This window comes from Ambystoma mexicanum, chromosome 1q (genome assembly GCF_040938575.1).
Source record: "Ambystoma mexicanum isolate Mex_15411 chromosome 1q, UKY_AmexF1_1, whole genome shotgun sequence".
NCBI classification, from domain to species: domain Eukaryota; kingdom Metazoa; phylum Chordata; class Amphibia; order Caudata; family Ambystomatidae; genus Ambystoma; species Ambystoma mexicanum.
Window position 1 is genome coordinate 1,503,737,127 of NC_090922.1, and position 18,933 is coordinate 1,503,756,059.

Below are 18,933 nucleotides of genomic sequence, written 5' to 3' on the forward strand. Positions count from 1 at the left end.
AAGCACAGTGCCTACCACACTTGCCTAAACAATGTACACAAAAGCACAGCACTGCCTCACCATGCTTAAACCATCTACACAAAAGCACAGCACTACCTCACCATGCTTAAACCATCTACAGAAAAACACTGCACTGCCTCAGCATACTTAAACCATCTACAGAAAAGCACAGCACCACCCATACAAACCTAAACCATCTACAGAAAAGCACAGCACTGCCTCACCATGCTTAAACCATCTACACAAAAGCACAACACCTCCCATATAAGCTATAACCATCTGCAGAAAAGCACAGCACTGCCTCACCATACTTACACCATCTACAGAAAAGCACAGCACCACCCATACAAACTTAAACCATCTACAGAAAAGCACTGCACCTTCCCATACACGCCTCAACCATCTACAGAAAAGCTCAGCACCTCCCATATAAGCTTAAGCCATTTACAGAAAAGCACAGCACTGCCTCAACAAGCTTAAACCATCAACAGAAAAGCACAGCGTCTACCACGCTAGCCTAAACAATGTACAGAAAAGCACAGCACTGCCTCGACAATCTTATGACCATCTACAGAAAAGCAGTGCATGACCTCAACACGCTTACAACATCCACTGAAAAGCACAGCATCGCCCATTAAAGCTTAAACCATCTACACAAAAACACAGCACCACCTCACCATGCTTAAACCATGAACAGAAAAGCACAGCACCTTCCATACAAGCTTAAACCATCTACACAAAAGCACAGCACTGTCTCGACAAGCTTAAACTATATACAGAAAAGAACAGCACATCCCACGCTAGCCTAAACCATGTAGAGAAAAGCACAGCACTGCCTCACTGTGCTTATACCATCTACGGGAAAGCACAGCACTGTCTCACCACGCTTATACCATCTACAGGAAAGCACAGCCCTGTCTCACCACGCTTATACGATCTGCAGAAAATCACAGCACCTCCTTAACAAGCACCTCCACAGCAAGCTTAACCCATCTACAGAACAGCACCGCACCTCCACAGCAAGCTTAACCCATCTACAGAACAGCACCGCACCTCCACAGCAAGCTTAACCCATCTACAGAACAGCACCGCACCTCTACAGCAAGCTTAACCCATCTACAGAACAGCACCGCACCTCTACAGCAAGCTTAACCCATCTACAGAACAGCACCGCACCTCCACAGCAAGCTTAACCCATCTACAGAACCGCACCGCACCTCCACAGCAAGCTTAACCCATCTACAGAACAGCACCGCACCTCCACAGCAAGCTTAACCCATCTACAGAACAGCACCGCACCTCCACAGCAGGCTTAACCCATCTACAGAACAGCACCGCACCTCCACAGCAAGCTTAACCCATCTACAGAACAGCACAGCACCTCCACAGCAAGCTTAACCCATCTACAGAACAGCACCGCACCTCCACAGCAAGCTTAACCCATCTACAGAACAGCACAGCACCTCCACAGCAAGCTTAACCCATCTACAGAACAGCACCGCACCTCCACAGCAAGCTTAACCCATCTACAGAACAGCACCGCACCTCCACAGCAAGCTTAACCCATCTACAGAACAGCACCGCACCTCCACAGCAAGCTTAACCCATCTACAGAACAGCACCGCACCTCCACAGCAAGCTTAACCCATCTACAGAACAGCACCGCACCTCCACAGCAAGCTTAACCCATCTACAGAACAGCACCGCACCTCCACAGCAAGCTTAACCCATCTACAGAACAGCACAGCACCTCCACAGCAAGCTTAACCCATCTACAGAACAGCACCGCACCTCCACCGCAAGCTTAACCCATCTACAGAACAGCACCGCACCTCCACCGCAAGCTTAACCCATCTACAGAACAGCACCGCACCGCCACCGCAAGCTTAACCCATCTACAGAACAGCAACGCACCTCCACAGCAAGCTTAACCTATCTACAGAACAGCAACGCACCTCCACAGCAAGCTTAACCCATCTACAGAACAGCACCGCACCTCCACAGCAAGCTTAACCCATCTACAGAACAGCACCGCACCTCCACAGCAAGCTTAACCCATCTACAGAACAGCACCGCACCTCCACAGCAAGCTTAACCCATCTACAGAACAGCACCGCACCTCCACAGCAAGCTTAACCCATCTACAGAACAGCACCGCACCTCCACAGCAAGCTTAACCCATCTACAGAACAGCACAGCACCTCCACAGCAAGCTTAACCCGTCTACAGAACAGCACCGCACCTCCACAGCAAGCTTAACCCATCTACAGAACAGCACCGCACCTCCACAGCAAGCTTAACCCATCTACAGAACAGCACCGCACCTCCACAGCAAGCTTAACCCATCTACAGAACAGCACAGCACCTCCACAGCAAGCTTAACCCATCTACAGAACAGCACCGCACCTCCACAGCAAGCTTAACCCATCTACAGAAAAGCACCGCACCTCCACAGCAAGCTTAACCCATCTACAGAACAGCACCGCACCTCCACAGCAAGCTTAACCCATCTACAGAACAGCACCGCACCTCCACAGCAAGCTTAACCCATCTACAGAACAGCACAGCACCTCCACAGCAAGCTTAACCCATCTACAGAACAGCACAGCACCTCCACAGCAAGCTTAACCCATCTACAGAACAGCACCGCACCTCCACAGCAAGCTTAACCCATCTACAGAACAGCACCGCACCTCCACAGCAAGCTTAACCCATCTACAGAACAGCACAGCACCTCCACAGCAAGCTTAACCCATCTACAGAACAGCACCGCACCTCCACAGCAAGCTTAACCCATCTACAGAACAGCACTGCACCTCCACAGCAAGCTTAACCCATCTACAGAACAGCACCGCACCTCCACAGCAAGCTTAACCCATCTACAGAACAGCACCGCACCTCCACAGCAAGCTTAACCCATCTACAGAAAAGCACCGCACCTCCACAGAAAGCTTAACCCATCTACAGAAGAGCACCGCACCTCCACAGCAAGCTTAACCCATCTACAGAAGAGCACCGCACCTCCACAGCAAGCTTAACCCATCTACAGAAAAGCACCGCACCTCCACAGCAAGCTTAACCCATCTACAGAACAGCACCGCACCTCCACAGCAAGCTTAACCCATCTACAGAACAGCACCGCACCTCCACAGCAAGCTTAACCCATCTACAGAACAGCACAGCACCTCCACAGCAAGCTTAACCCATCTACAGAACAGCACCGCACCTCCACAGCAAGCTTAACCCATCTACAGAACAGCACCGCACCTCCACAGCAAGCTTAACCCATCTACAGAACAGCACCGCACCTCCACAGCAAGCTTAACCCATCTACAGAACAGCACAGCACCTCCACAGCAAGCTTAACCCATCTACAGAACAGCACCGCACCTCAACAGCAAGCTTAACCCATCTACAGAACAGCACAGCACATACAGGTCCAGCTTTAGACCATATATGATATGTTGAGGTGTACTTCTTTTGCTTCATACTTCTGGCATTTGGGAGCACAACTGTTTACAGTATTTTACTGAGCAAGGGGAGCACTTTGATCAGAAGTGCAATCCCTTTGAGCGTGCTTTGCGAAAGTGCTGATAAAGCAGGAAATGATGCAAGTTGTAGACGAGGGGGATTGTAATGGGATTATGGACTGGGCCAGCACAGACTAGCAACACACATTATGCACAATAAACCCTAATGGCAACTGCACAGAATGCAGGCGTGACAGGCTGGGGTAGGGCACGGGTACCTTCCAATGAGATGAGGTGGCCTTTCAATGCTTGAGTTACTGATCCCCGAGCAGTTGGGGCTGTCATTAAGGGGCACTCATCAGGGCCCGGGGGTCCCCTCTGGCTGTCTCTCCTCGGGTGTGCTCTGGCGCTGCACCTTCCTGGCGGGAAGCGGCAGCTGGGCCAGTCTCTTGGTACCTCACAGTCTGGAGTCCCTGGGTGGGCGAGCACCCAGGTGAATGGGGTGACTGTCGAGGAGAAGCGATGGTGACCGAGTACGAGATTAACCCCTGAAAGAGAACTACACGGAAAGCTTTGCACATTGGATTACAACTAAAGATGTCATGGGAGGGGTAGCAATCTCCTGCCCCATGGTGGAGCCAGGAAAGCCTTGTTCAAATCCCAGCTACCCCATTGCACCAAATGATGTTATCCTGGTCATATCACATGACCTCCCTGTGCCGCTAAAAGGGCGACTTTGTTAAACGTGCACTGCACAAACAGCCTTCCTTGTGCATGGAGTAAGAGAGTGCAGTGTAGCTCCATAGATGGCCATGTGAAGAGTGCACAGCACAGGCTGCACAGCTTCAATGTCCCCCGGGCACCTTCACTTGTGAGCCATGGTCCTCTCACAGAAACTTAAAATAAATGATGGACTATTGCAATGATTGATGGGCGGGGAGCTACCTGAGGCCGGTGTCTCCAAGAGACAACATCATATGCTGCGTCATGACATCATATCGAAGGGGTGACGTTGTGTTCATTAGTTCTATTCATTTCAGAGTGTGGGGGCAGGCTTTGGTTTGTAGTACACTTGTTCTGGCAATTTACTTTTGTGTCCAAATATTATGGGAGATAGAGAATGTGGAAGCATGGAACCTGTTGCTAGAAGCCCAGCTTCCCTATATGTGTGATCCTGGGCAAATCTCCTTATGTGAGGAGTGGGTTAGGACTGCTGCACAACGGGCCACTGAGATGTACTTGTCCCTCAGGGAAAAATGTGCCACTTCTCTCCTTACTGGTGGCAATCATGAGAGTTCACCGGAGCCTGAAATCTGATGTCAGGATAGGAGAGAGAAGCCCTGAGATTAGAGATATCCAGGGGGGTGATCTCCCACCCTGAGAGCGTGCAGGCACGAGAGCACACAAGGGCCTGGATTCTGGCCTGTGATCACACCGATATCAGAATGTGATCTCCCACCAGGAGACCAAGCAGGCATGAGACTACACATGGACTTGGGATGTGATCTCACACTAAGGGCCCGATTCAGTAAATGTATTGCGCGGAAAATAGTGAACTTGCGCGCCAAGCTGCGCGCAAATCTGCTTTTGTTGATTCATGGAATTGAATGCGCTGTACTTTTGCAAGACTTGTGTGGAGATTGCACAGGCTCGGCACGTCTCTGTGAGCCATTGAGTGCCTTGCACGAGACACCATGCAGAGTGTGGGCGAGACCTGCGCATAGGGTAGAGTAGGGGGTGGAGCACTGAAAATGGGAAAGAATATCTGAAAAAGAGGGCGTTACGAGGGCCTGTCCGCAGGCCGTCCATCGCATGCCCACAATTGCACAGCAAGAGACGTATTCATGGATCCCAGCGTGCAACCTCTCGACATGGAATTGGCCATGTAAGTCCTTCATACTATCCGTCACCCTAAAGCAGGCATACAGACATGGAACTTGCGCATGGAATTGCGGCACGATGGTAAGATCGCAAGTCGGCTAATGGGGTGCATGCATTGAATTGGGGTTCCAATTAGACTTACGGGTTGCACGTACGTAGTCTAACGGTGCAGGAATTGTTTACAGGGGTTTGCACGCAGATTTCCCAAGTAATTACGAGTTACGATTATTCATACGCATGATGTCGGGGTGCTGGCAACAGTTAGAGGGGACACTGCGCAGGGTCCCCACGATGCAGGCCTGCTTGCGGTGGACCCCACGCACTGTTTGAGGGTGTGTGTAATCGTGCACAGGGGAGCATGCAAAGGTAGCTGTTCTGGCTGTTTTTGCTTTGCGTGGGGGTCTGTCGGGGGCGCAGTGAATTCCATGAATATGCGGGGCGCACATTTCTTATACTGCGCACAGTGTCCTTCTAGGCGCGCGCTGCCCTTGCGGGATTTCTGCACACATTTCCATGAATCCGGCCCTGAGAGGGAGAGAGTGAGCATGAGATGTGACAGATGGGAGGGGTGATCTCACACGCTGAGAGGGAGCAGTCTTGAGAGTGCAGAGGGGGTTTGAATGGGATCTCACACTAAGAGAGATCAGACAGATCGGGGATGGCATCTCACACCCTCAGACTGGGCAAGTGCAAAAGGGTCATGGGTTTGGACTGTGACCTATCAGGCTGTGAGGGAGAGTAGGCTTGAGGAGAGACATCCGGGGATGTGATCTCCCACAGGGAGGCAATCAGGCATGAGGATACATCATGCCCTGGAGCGATCTCACACTAAGAGAGAGCGTAGGCCAGACATCAGACATATCCGGGGAGGTGATCTCACACTCCAAGGGGGGGCAGGAGGGGCGCGTGCGGTCCTGGAATGGGATCTCACACTACGAGGTGGGGCAGTCCTGAGATCAGACACGCTCGGGGTGGTGATCTCACGCCGCGAGCAGGCGCGAGAGTACACAGGCGTCTGGAACGTCATCTCGCGCCCCGCTGGGACGCCATTCCTTTATAAAAGGACTTTACGAGTTTCCTGGAATGGCGAGCGCGTGGGAAATGTCAGTGCCTCTGATGTAATGCCCACACACATACGGTGCCGGGGGCCGCCATGTGGGCACAGGGACACTACTGTACTCCAGATTTAGACCAGCGGCACCCACCCACACAGCAGTTGCGTGGGGCAGTACCCTATCAGAGTAGGATGGGCAGCCCACCCTCCTATCTCTGTTACTGCCCCCTTGACTCGTACACTCCTCTGATGACAGCATGTCAAAGAGGCCCCTTGATGCCCACTCAGGACCTGCATGTTTCCCTGCTGCCCACGGCCTTCCCCTAAACATGGGTGAACCCCAACTAGGCGAGTGCAGCCTAGAACCCCCAGAAAGCTAAGCTTGCTAGAGAAAGCCCATGAACACTCGGTGACCTCGCTGGTCCCTAGACTGAGACACTGGACTTCCCAGGTTTCTCTCCTCTTGGCAAGGTGGTGTGGCATCAGACGGTGGTACCATGCAAGTCTTGGTCACGGATTTGACCTAAGCGATCCCCAGCAGATGGTACTTCTGAATCTCTTGGTAGCCTCTGATGTGGTCAACAAAGAGACTCTTGCCCTCGTCTTCTTCACTTGCTTGAGACAGGCCGGGCAGTTGTGGACACCTTCTGCTGTTGGTGGGACCACCGCTTGCCCAAATGGAGACCTCCAGATCTCTCCACCCACCCCCCATTAGCGAGGTCGAGGGGGTCCCTCAAGTCGTTTGGCTGGTACTTGTGATGGCCGCAGGGTTGTTATTTCTGTTTATCAGGACACAGCTGACCACTCTACCTTGATGGATAATCAGAGAGCTCCTACCGGTCTGGACCCCTCCACCCCCCTTTGAGTGACTTGGACCCTTGTTTCCCAGCAGGTCACCAGGAGTTCACATTGATAAATCCTTCTCACTCTACAACTCTGCGAGCTGCCAAGTGCCTTGCACGAGACACCGCGCAGTGCATGGGCGTGGCTTACGCAGAGGGCTTGAAAGGGGGCGGAACGGTGAAAACATGAAAGAACCGGGAAAATGTGTGCGTCATGCGGGATGGCTTGCTGGCAGTTCCATGCACGCCCACAAGTGCGCAAAATGATATGTATTCATGGATCCAACTGCGCAACCTCTCGGCAGGGATCAGACCACGCAAAGCCCTCATTCTAGCCGTCACTCTAAATCATGCATACAGGCACTTGCACGTGGGATTCACCATGCAAAGGTAAGATCACATGTCTGATATAGGGGGGCGTGCACGCATATAGGGGGGCGTGCACGCAATCAGGGTTCCAATAAAACTTAGGGATATGTGCAAGCGGCGTATCGGGGTGCAGGGATGTGTTTTGCGAGGGTTCACACACATTTTTACCGGCAAATGTCAACTTTTACGTTAAGTGCTCCACATGTTGATGGGGTGCTGCATGTGGATGCGGGGGACTCCATGCACCCCAGCCGGGGTGCTGGCTTGGTTGTGAGGGTTCACAGGAAGTCTCTTCAGGGTGCATTGATTTCACATTGGAGGATTGCACAAAGGTCCCTCTCCATGATTTGTACGGCTTTGTGTGTGCGCGTGTCATGGGCGTTCCTCTCGCAGCCTGCGCATTGGGTAGTTCTGCAAGGATATTTCCATGAATACGTGGAGCATGCAGATTTTCTTCTGCGCCACAAGCCCCGCAGTGTTGTTCTCGGCACGTGGCCATTGCGGGACAAAAGCACACTTTTCCAAGAATCAGGGTCTAAAAAGTCAAACGCACGAGCGCAAATAGCCTGCTAACCTTCCGCAAAAACAAAGCCTGCTAACCTTCCGCAAAAACAAAGCCAGCTAACCTTCCGCAAAAACAAAGCCTGCTAACCTTCCGCAAAAACAAAGCCTGCTAACCTTCCGCAAAAACAAAGCCTGCTAACCTTCCGCAAAAACAAAGCCTGCTAACCTTCCGCAAAAACAAAGCCTGCTAACCTTCCGCAAAAACAAAGCCTGCTAACCTTCCGCAAAAACAAAGCCTGCTAACCTTCCGCAAACACAAAGCCTGCTAACCTTCCGCAAAAACAAAGCCTGCTAACCTTCTGCAAAAACAAAGCCTGCTAACCTTCAGCAAAAACAAAGCCTGCTAACCTTCCACAAAAACAAAGCCTGCTAACCTTCCGCAAAAACAAAGCCTGCTAACCTTCCGCAAAAACAAAGCCTGCTAACCTTCCGCAAAAACAAAGCCTGCTAACCTTCCGCAAAAACAAAGCCTGCTAACCTTCCGCAAAAACAAAGCCTGCTAACCTTCAACAAAAACAAAGCCTGCTAACCTTCCGCAAAAACAAAGCCAGCTAACCTTCCGCAAAAACAAAGCCTGCTAACCTTCCGCAAAAACAAAGCCTGCTAACCTTCCGCAAAAAAAAAGCCTGCTAAACTTCCGCAAAAACAAAGCCTGCTAACCTTCCACAAAAACAAAGCCTGCTAACCTTCCGCAAAAACAAAGCCTGCTAACCTTCCACAAAAACAAAGCCTGCTAACCTTCCACAAAAACAAAGCCTGCTAACCTTCAGCAATAAAATAACTGGATAGCCTTCTGAAAAAACCAGAAGCGGCAAACCTTCTGCAAAAACAGAGCCTGCAGACCATCTTCCAAAACAGAGCCTGCAAACATTCTTGAAAAAAATAGAGCTTGCAAACCTTCTGAAAAAACATAACTTGCTAACCTTCCACAGTAACAGAACCTGCTAACTTTTTTGAAAAAATAGAACCGGCAAAAATGGCACCTGCTCACTTTCCACAATGAAGGGATGTGCTATCCTTCTGCAAAAATAAAGTCTGTGAACCTTGTACAAAAACAGAGTTTGCTAGCCTTCTGCAATAACAGAACCTACTATGTTTTTGCAGGAACAGAGCTTGCTAGCATCCCGCAATAACAGAACTTACTAGGTTTTTGCAGAAACAGAGCTTGCTAGCCTCCCATAATAACAGAACCTACTACGTTTTTGCAGAAACAGAGCATGCCAACGTCCCGCAATAAAAGAACCTACTACGTTTTTGCAGAAACAGAGCTTGCTAACATCCCGCAATAACAGAACCTACTAAGTGTTTGCAGAAACAAAGCTTGGTAGCCTCCCGCAATAGCAGAACCTACTACGTTTTTGCAGAAACAGAGCATGCTGGCCTCCTGTAATAACAGAACCTACTAGGTTTTTGCAGAAACAGAGCTTGCTAGCCTCCCGTAATAACAGAACCTACTAAGTGTTTGCAGAAACAGAGCTTGGTAGCCTCCCGCAATAGCAGAACCTACTACGTTTTTGCAGAAACAGAGCATGCTGGCCTCCTGTAATAACAGAACCTACTATGTTTTTGCAGGAACAGAGCTTACTAACATCCCGCAATAACAGAACCTACTAAGTGTTTGCAGAAACAGAGCTTGGTAGCCTCCCGCAATAGCAGAACCTACTACGTTTTTGCAGAAACAGAGCATGCTAGCCTCAAGCAATGGCAGAACCTGCAAACCCTACACAAAAAAGAGCATGATCACCTACCCGACAAAGAGAAACCGCTAACCTTTTGCAAAAGTAGAAAGGGCTAAACTTCTGAAATTACAAATCCTGACAACCTTCCACAAAAAGGCCTGCCAGTATTCCAGAAAGAGAACATGGTAAGTGTATCCAAGGACCCACACCCACAAATCTTCCAAAAATCAAAACAGTTAACTTACTAAAAAAGAAGGTGCGACCTCTGAAAACTGGCTCTGTTCAACTTCCACACAAAAAACAACCTGATCACATTCCGCAAAAACAAACCCTGCTTTAAAAAAAGAAGCTGCTCGTCTTCTTCAAAAACGAACCTGCTCACCGTCCACACAGAGTATACTATTCCCCAAAAAAAGCTATACCTCCTCCCCACAAACAGATCCCGCTAAACCTCTGCCAAACAAAAGCTGCAAACACTTTGCAAAACATTATGCAAAATGAGAAAATGCCAGTCTTCTGCAAAACAAGAAATATGTAAATACCCAGACCTGAAATCCTCCCATAAATGTTAGAACCTTTCTTACCTTTTGCAAAAATATTATTCAAACACAGAAGCTACTAACATTCTGGAAAAACAGACCATGCTACCACTCTGGAAATCAATGCCTGCTAAACGTCCATATAATCTCAACCCTGATCAATAATTTCTAAAACAAAACCAGCGGAACTTCTGCTGGAATAAAATAGAAGCTGCTAACCTTCTGCAAAAGTAGAACCTTGCGCAAAAAATAAATTGCAGCATCTGTGCAAAAACAGGAACCTGCCCAGCTTACAAAATTCAGAACATGATAGCATTCTACTAAAAACTGCACTAACTTTCACTAAAATTAGAACCTAGAAAACCTCAGCAAAAAAGAACCTGACGAGTGTACACCTAAAAAGATCCGGCTTATGTTCTGCAAAAACAGAACTGGCTAAGATTTTAAACATGAAAATGTGATAGATCTTGCTCACCGTCCACAAAAAAACAACCTCCCAGCCTTCTGCAAAAACAGAGAATGCGAACCTCCTGCAAAAGCAGAGCCTGCTAACCTCCTGCACATAGAAATCCAGCTTTCCATAAGCAAAAAAGAGCCTGCTACCCTCCTGCAAAAGCAGAGCCTGCTAACCTTCTGCAGAAACAAAGCCTACTACCCTCCTACAAAAGCAGAGGCTGCTAACATTCTGCACATACAAATTCAGCTAAACGTCTGCAAAAAGAGAGCCTGTTACCCTCTTGCAAAAGCAGAGCCTGCTAAGCTTCTGAAAAAGCAGAGTCTGCTAACCTTCTGCACATACAAATCCAGCTAATCTTCTGCAAAAACAGAGATGGCAAACCTCCTGCAAAAGCAGAGCCTGCTAAACTTCTGTAAAAGCAGAGCCGGCTAACCTTCTGCTAAAACACAGCCTCTACCCTCCTGCAAAAGCAGAGCCTGCTAACCTTCTGCACATACAAATTCAGCTAACCTTCTGCAAAAACAGAGCCTGCTACCCTACTTCAAAAGCAGAGCCTGCTAACCTTCTGCAAAAACAAAGCCTGCTACCCTCCTGCAAAAGCAGAGCCTGCTTACTTTATGTAAAAGCAGAGTCTGTTAAACTTCTGCACATACAAATCCAGCTAACCTTCTGCAAAAACAGAGACTGCAAACCTCCTACAAAAGCAGAGTCTGCTAACCTTCTTCACATGCAAATCCAGCTAACCTTCTACAAAAACAGAGCCTGCTAACCTGCTGCAAAAGATGAGCCAGCTAACCTTCTGCCAAAACAGGTCCTGCTAATCATCCACAAAGAGCAACCTCCCAGCCTTCCGCAAAAACAGAGAATGCGAACCTCCTTCAAAATCAGAGCCTGATAACCTTCAGCACATACAAATTCGGCTAACCTTCTGCAAAAACATAGCCTGCTAACCTCCTGAAAAAGCTTAGCCAGCTAACCTTCTGCCAAAATAGGTCCTGCTAATCATCCACAAAAAGCAACCCCCCAGCCTTCCACTAAAACAGAGAATGCGAACCTCCTGCAAAAGCAGAGCCTGCTAACCGTCTGCACATACAAATTCGGCTAACCTTCTGCAAAAACAGAGCCTGCTAACCTCCTGCAAAAGCTGAGCCAGCTAACCTTCTGCCAAAACAGGTCCTGCTAATCATCCACAAAAAGCAACCTCCCAGCCTTCTGCAAAAACTGAGAATGCAAACCTCCTGCAAAAGCAGAGCCTGCTAAGCTTCTGCACATACAAATTCGGCTAACCTTCTGCAAAAACAGAGCCTACTAAACTTCTGCAAAAGCAGAGCCTGCTAACCTTCTGTAAAAGCAGAGCCTGCTAACCTTCTGCAAAAACAGATCATGTTAATCATCCACAACCTCCCATTCTTCTGCAATATCAGAGACTGCAAACCTCCTACAAAAGCAGAGCCTGCTAGCCTTCTGTAAAATCAGAGGCTGCTAACCTTCTGCGCATACATATCCAGCTTTCCTTTTGCAAAAACAGAGCATGCAAACCTTCCACAAAAGCAGAGCCTGCTAACCGTCTGTAAAAGCAGAGCCTGCTAACCTTCTGCACATACAAATCTAGCTAACCTTCTGCAAAAACAGGGCCTGGTAACCTCATACAAAAGCAGAGCCTGCTAACGTTTTGCAAAAACAGAGCCTGCTAACCTGCAAAAACTGGTCCTGCTAATCATCCACAAAAAACAACCTCCAAGCCTTCTGCAAAAACAGAGACTGCAAATCTCCTGCAAAAGCAGAGCCAGCTAACCTTATGCAAAAGCAGAGACTGCAAACCTCCTGCAAAAGCAGAGCCTGCTAACCTTCTACAAAAACAGAGCCTGCTAAACTGCAAAAACGGGTCCTGCTAATCATCCACAAAAAAACAACCTCTAAGCCTTCTGCAAAAACAGAGACTGCAAACCTCCTGCAAAAGCAGCGCCAGCTAACCTTCTGCAAAAACAGAGCCTACTAACCTCCTGCAAAAGCAGAGCCTGCTAACCTTCTGTAAAAGCAGAGTCTGCGAACCTTCTGTAAAAGCAGAGCCTTCTAATCTTTTGCACATACAAATCGAGCTTTCCTTCTGCAAAAACAGAGGATGCGAACCTCCTACAAAAAGCAGAGCCTGCTAATCTACTGTAAAAGCAGAGACTGCTAACCTTCTGCAAAAGCATGGACTGCAAACCTCCTGCAAAAGCAGAGACTGCTAACCTTCTGTAAAAGCATAGCCTGCTAACCTTCTGCACATACAAATCCAGTTAACCTTCTGCAAAAACAGGGCCTACAAACCTCCTGCAAAAGCAGAGCCTGCTAACCGTCTGTAAAAGCAGAGCCTGCTAACCTTCTGCACATAGAAATCCAGCTTTCCTTCTACAAAAACAGAGAATGCGAACCTCCTGCAAAAGCAGAGCCTGCTAACCTTCTGCACATACAAATCTAGCTAACCTGCAAAAACAGGGCCTGGTAACCTCATGCAAAAGCAGAGCCTGCTAACGTTTTGCAAAAACAGAGCCTGCTAACCTGCAAAAACTGGTCCTGCTAATCATCCACAAAAAGCAACCTCCAATCCTTCTGCAAAAACAGAGACTGCAAATCTCCTGCAAAAGCAGAGCCTGCTAACCTTCTGTAAAAGCAGAGTCTGCAAACCTCCTGCAAAAGCAGAGCCTGCTAACCTTCTGTAAAAGCAGAGTCTGCAAACCTTCTGTAAAAGCAGAGCCTTCTAACCTTTTGCACATACAAATCGAGCTTTCCTTCTGCAAAAACAGAGCATGTGAACCTCCTACAAAAAGCAGAGCCTGCTAATCTACTGTAAAAGCAGAGACTGCTAACCTTCTGCAAATACAAATTCAGCTTTCCATCCGCAAAAAAAGAGAATGGCGCCTTCTGCAAAAGCCGAGGCTGCTAACCTCCTACAAAAGCAGGGACTGCAAAACTCCTGCAAAAGCAGAGACTGTTAACCTTCTGTAAAAGCAGAGCCTGCTAACCTTCTGCACATACAAATCCAGTTAACCTTCTGCAAAAACAGGCCTACAAACCTCCTGCAAAAGCAGAGCCTGCTAACCTTCTGTAAAAGCAGAGCTTGCTAACCTTCTGCAAAAACAGGTCCTGCTAATCATCCACAAAATATCAATCTTCCAGTCTTCTGCAAAAACAGGGACTTCAAACCTCCTGCAAAAGAAGAGCCTGTTAATCTTCTGTAAAGCCGAGCATGCTATCCTTCTGCACATACATATTCAGCTTTCCTTCTGCAAAAATAGAGCCTGCGAACCTCCTGCAAAAAGCAGAGCCTGCTAAGCTTCTGTAAAAGCATAGTGCTAACCTTCTGCACGTACAAATCCAGCTTTCCTTCTTGCGAAAACAGAGAATGGTGCCTCTTGGAAAATCAGAGGCAAAACCTTCTGCATATATAAATCCAGCTAGCCTTCTGCAAAACAGAGCCTGGTAACCTCCTGCAAAAGCAGAGCCTGCTAACCTTTTGTAAAAACAGAGCCAGATAACCTTCTGCAAAAACAGGTCCTGCTAATCATCAACAGAAAACAACCTCCTAGTCTTCTGCAAAAACAGAGACAGCAAACCTCCTGTGAAAGCAAAGTCTGCCAACCTTCTGCAAAAACTGAGCCTGCTAACCTTTCACAAAAAACTGCAAACCTCTTGAAAAGCAGAGCCTACTAACCTTCTGCACATACAAATCCAGCTAACTTTCCACAAAAACCGCTCCTGCTAACTTCCTGCAAAATCTGAGCCTGTTAACCTTCTGCAAAAGCAGGGACTGCTAATCTTCTGCAAAAGCAGAGACTGCTAACCTCCTGCAAATGCAAAGCCTGCCAAGAAAGAGAAATTGCTAACTTTCTACAGAACTATATATAACCTTCACAAAAATCTGACCCTGTTCACCGTTTGCAAACTTTATAACCCCCTTAGCCGCCACAAAAACCCAGACCTAATACATTCTGCACAAACAAAAAGGGCCTGATTCATGGAATGCTTTGCACGGTGCAAAGTGACTTTTCACTGGTGCAACAAACCCGCTGATTCATGGAGCAGTGCAACGTGTCTTTTTGCCAGCGCACTTTGCAGTGCAAAAATACACGTTGCACTGCGTTGGACGGTGCAAAGGGCATTTTTGCAGCAAAGTGACTTTGCAGGGCCATGAGTCGGCGTCTTTGTTGGGAGTGTGGAACCTTTTGCAAATACCAGGCCATGCTACATTTGGCAAAGAACCAAAGACCAGCTGAGCTCTTGCAAGCCCCTAAACCAGGAGAGCTAAGCCCTTGGTGAGTTAAAATGCCCAGCCTGCACGGTTCTTCTTATGCAGCTCACTCCCACCTCCCCTGACGAATCAAAGGGCATGGGCCTTGCTAGCAAGCGCCTCTTCTCTTCAGGGCGGTTCAAGGCGCTTCAAAGAGTTCATAAGTATCCCGAACACAGGTCCTAGCGCCCGGCTGTCTCTGTCTCCGATTCGCCCCCTCGTTTTTCTCTGCACTCTCGCTCGCCCACTCTCTGCGCCGCTCTCCTCCACTCTATAATTGCCTCCCTCTTCATTTCTCCGCCTCTCCTCGTGTCCTCCTTTACACCATCCGCACCCGCTGCGGTTCGCTGCCTCGCGCCCCTTTCACTCCTCTCCCGTCGCCCCTCTTTCCCTCTTCCCAACCCCCCGCCGGTGTCTCGTGGACCCCTTGGGTCTGACCCCCGAGCAGCCCTTTCCCCCAGCGCTCTCTTTTAATTCCTCGCATGTCTTCATTTTGCCTTCCATTCTCCACTCTTTCTCTGACCAGCTCTTCCCCCTGTCTCTTCTCCACTTCTCGCTTTCTCTTTTTCCTGACCCTGGACCCCCTTCCTCCCATTCGCTCTTTCTCTCGCCTTCATGTTCTGTTCTGTCTATCCCCCCCCCCCCCTCACAGCTTGCCATCTCTTCCTTTTCTCCCCTGTTTCTTCTCCACAGCCTTTCCGCCTAATCCCTCTCACCCCCAGGCGTTTCACTTACATTGATCTCGCCTTTCACCTGCCCTCTCACTCGTCGCCCTGTCCTCATTGCCCGATCCCACTTTCCCCTTTTCACACCCCGCCCTGACAACGCTAGCTGCTGTAATCACCCCCACCCCGCCTCTCTCCTCCACACACCCCCACCCCCCGCCACCCGCCAGCACGGGGCACCCCCGTGACCTGACATTCCAACATTATTGTACAGTTTTCTCTTCAAGTCAAATATGATTGTGAGTTTTGTGGCACACCCTTCCTGTGTAATAAGCCCCCCCCCCACACACACCTGTCAATATGAAATGGTGAAAACACCAGCACGCGAACCCCAGAGGGGAAGGGGGCAGCATTGCCTAGACCCCAGATCGGAGCACAGCAGAGGGCTCGAATTTCACAGGTTACAATCAACGCAAGACCGACTCCTCATATCATCCTTCCGATAACATGAGTACCATTCCGTTGATTAAAAGTAACGCCTATGAATTATTAAAGCGCAGCGGTCACATGAATAGGGTGTTCTGTGCTCAGAAATCCGGCATCGATGGAAAAGTAACTTTAATAATCACCCTCGTATAGCGCACACGGCCCTGTCCGCGAGACTAGGCGCTGTGCGCGGCTCATAATTGAAGCTGCGCTCTTTTGTTGTTGGCAATTGTAATATGAATGGGTGTGAACAAGAAATGGAAAGGGGAAAGAAAGAAAGAAAAAAAGTAAGAAAGAAAGAAAGAAAGAAAGAAAGAAAGAAAGAAAGAAAGAAAGAAAGAAAGAAAGAAAGAAAGAAAGAAAAGAAAAGAACGAAAGAAGGAGTGGGTAAATAAGGCAGTCCTCTGTGATATAAGCAGGGGAGACTCACCCAGACTGCTGCTTCCAGGGACCGCCGGACCCGGCTTTCAATCCTCACAGACAGAACACCACGAGTTATCCAACAGGCGACGGGGAGGGCCCAGTAGCGGGCACTGGCCTGCCCCCTCCACAGTCTGGCCCACCAGGGACAGTCCTGGGCTGCACAGCGATATACCCTTATCTAGAGAGGCGGCCCTTACATCGCAGAGCCCCCCAGAGGGATGCACGCGACCTCCGGTGCTTGAGGGCAGCGGGGGCCCTGCTGTGACCCCGGGCCCCTTGGGTGGCGAGACGCAGGGCACCCCTGCAGTGATACCGACACGTTCTGAGAGGTAGGCGCCCCCAGCTGCGATCCGCGCCTACAGGCAGTCGACCCCCCAGCTGTAATCTTGACACCTCTGGGTGGTGAGAGGCAGGTGACCACTGCTGTGATCCGGGCACCCCTGGGTGCCGGTGACCCTCGGCTGTAATCCGTGCGCCCGTGTGCGCCAGGAGGCAGGTGCTCTTAGCTATGATCGGGGCGCTGAGAGGCAGGCGCCCCCCAGCTGTGATCCTGACACCCTTGGGTGTCGAGGGGCAGGCGACCCTCTCCTGTGATCCGTGCGCACCCGGGTTCTGAAGAGGCCGGGTTCTGATCCGTGCGCCCCTGGGTGCTGGGTGCCGCTTGGTGTGATTGTGCGCCCCTGGAGGCTGGGTTCCGCCTGCTGAGATCAGTGCGCCCCCGGGTGCAGAGCTGTGATCCGCGCGCACCCGGGTTCTGAAGAGGCCGGGTTCTGATCCGTCCGCACCTGAGTTCTGTGGTGCCGCCTGTTCTGATCCGTGCGCCCCTGGGTGCTGGGTGCCGCTTGCTGTGATCTGAGCGCGCCTGGGTGCTGGGTGCCGCCTGCTGCGATCCGTGCGCCCCTGGGTGCAGAGCTGTGATCTGTGCGTCCCTGTGTGCTGTGGGGGCTCTGTTCTGATCCGTGCACCCTTGGGTGCTGCTGAGATTCCTCCTTCTGCGATCCGTGCGCCCCTGGGTGCTGGGTGCCGCTTGCTGTGATCTGTGCGCGCCTGGGTGCTGGGTGCCGCCTGCTGCGATCCGTGCGCCCCTGGGTGCCGAGGAGGTCCTGTTCTGATCCGTGCACCCTTGGTTGCAGCGTGCCTGAGGCGCCTCGAGTCGGGGAAGCGGCTCCCGCCCCTATGACACTCGTGTGTGCAGGTCAGCGCCTATGACAGCAGAAAAGCAGGGTGCCGAGGTAAGCTGCGAGCCCAGACACCCTGGACTCTTTGCGCCGCCCCTGCGCCTCGCTTCTCTGGTGCGGGGCTGCTGTGCGCTTCTCCGGTGCGGGGCCGCTGTGCGCTTCTCCGGTGCAGGGCTGCTGCGCGCTTCTCCAGCCGGTGCTGGGGCTGCTACGCGCTTCTCCGGCCGGTGCTGGGGCTGCTGCGCGCTTCTCTGGTGCAGGGCTGCTGCGCGCTTCTCCGGTGGTTCTGCAGCTGCTGCGCGCTTCTCCGGCCGGTGCTGGGGCTGCTGCGCGCTTCTCCGGTGGTTCTGCAGCTGCTGCGCTACTCCGGCCGGTGCTGGTGCTGCTGCGCGCTTCTCCGGTGCCGGAGCTGCTGCGCGCTTCTCCGGTGCAGCGCTGCAGCGCGCTGCTTTTGCGCAACTGCTGTTCACTTTGCCGGTGCTGCTGTGTGCTGCCAAGTCTGCGCTGCGCTGCCTGCTTGCTTTCCCTGTTCCCGTTTCTCCAGTGCTAGCGCCGCTGCTGTCGCTGCGCCTGTGTTGCTCGCTGCCCCAGGCCAGCTGTCTCTGCCCCGCTGTTGCTCAGGCTCTGCGGCACTGCTCCTGTTGTCTGCTGTGGAGCTGTATTTGACTGCTCTGCTGTGGCCGGTGCAGAGCTGCGCTCCTGTGGTGCCGCCGCTGCTGTTCGCTGCCCCGTGGCTTCTGGCTGCGGGGTGCGCAGCGCAGCCCCTTTGCGCTACTTCTGCTCTGGCGCTGGCGTCTGCGGCTGCCAGCCTAGTGGCTGTTCTCGGAGGGGGCGCAGGCTGTGCGGTGGTGCAGCGCGTGCTGTTCGCTGCCCCATGAGCTGCTGCCACTCTGAGCTCCATACTCCTCTGGGTCTGGGGAAGGCTGCTCATGCTGCCGTTGCTCTTGGGAGGGGTGGGGGTGTCAGGTTCCAGCCGGCCAAGTCACCTGACCAGCCCTCCTCTGGGAGGCGGTGTGGGCTGGGAGGGGCGGCAGGAGACACCCAGACCTGTGA

General features: G+C 50.9%; 1 protein-coding gene across 1 annotated transcript in view; it reads right to left on the reverse strand.

The window, feature by feature from the left end:
• ARTN (artemin) overlaps positions 1-18,926 on the reverse strand; it is a 181,744-nt gene extending 162,818 nt beyond the window's left edge. The window contains exon 1 of the mRNA XM_069642405.1: positions 16,710-18,926. The gene's annotated coding sequence lies outside the window, so the exon portion shown is untranslated. The remainder of the gene's footprint in view (positions 1-16,709) is intronic.
• Positions 18,927-18,933: the final 7 nt, after the last annotated feature.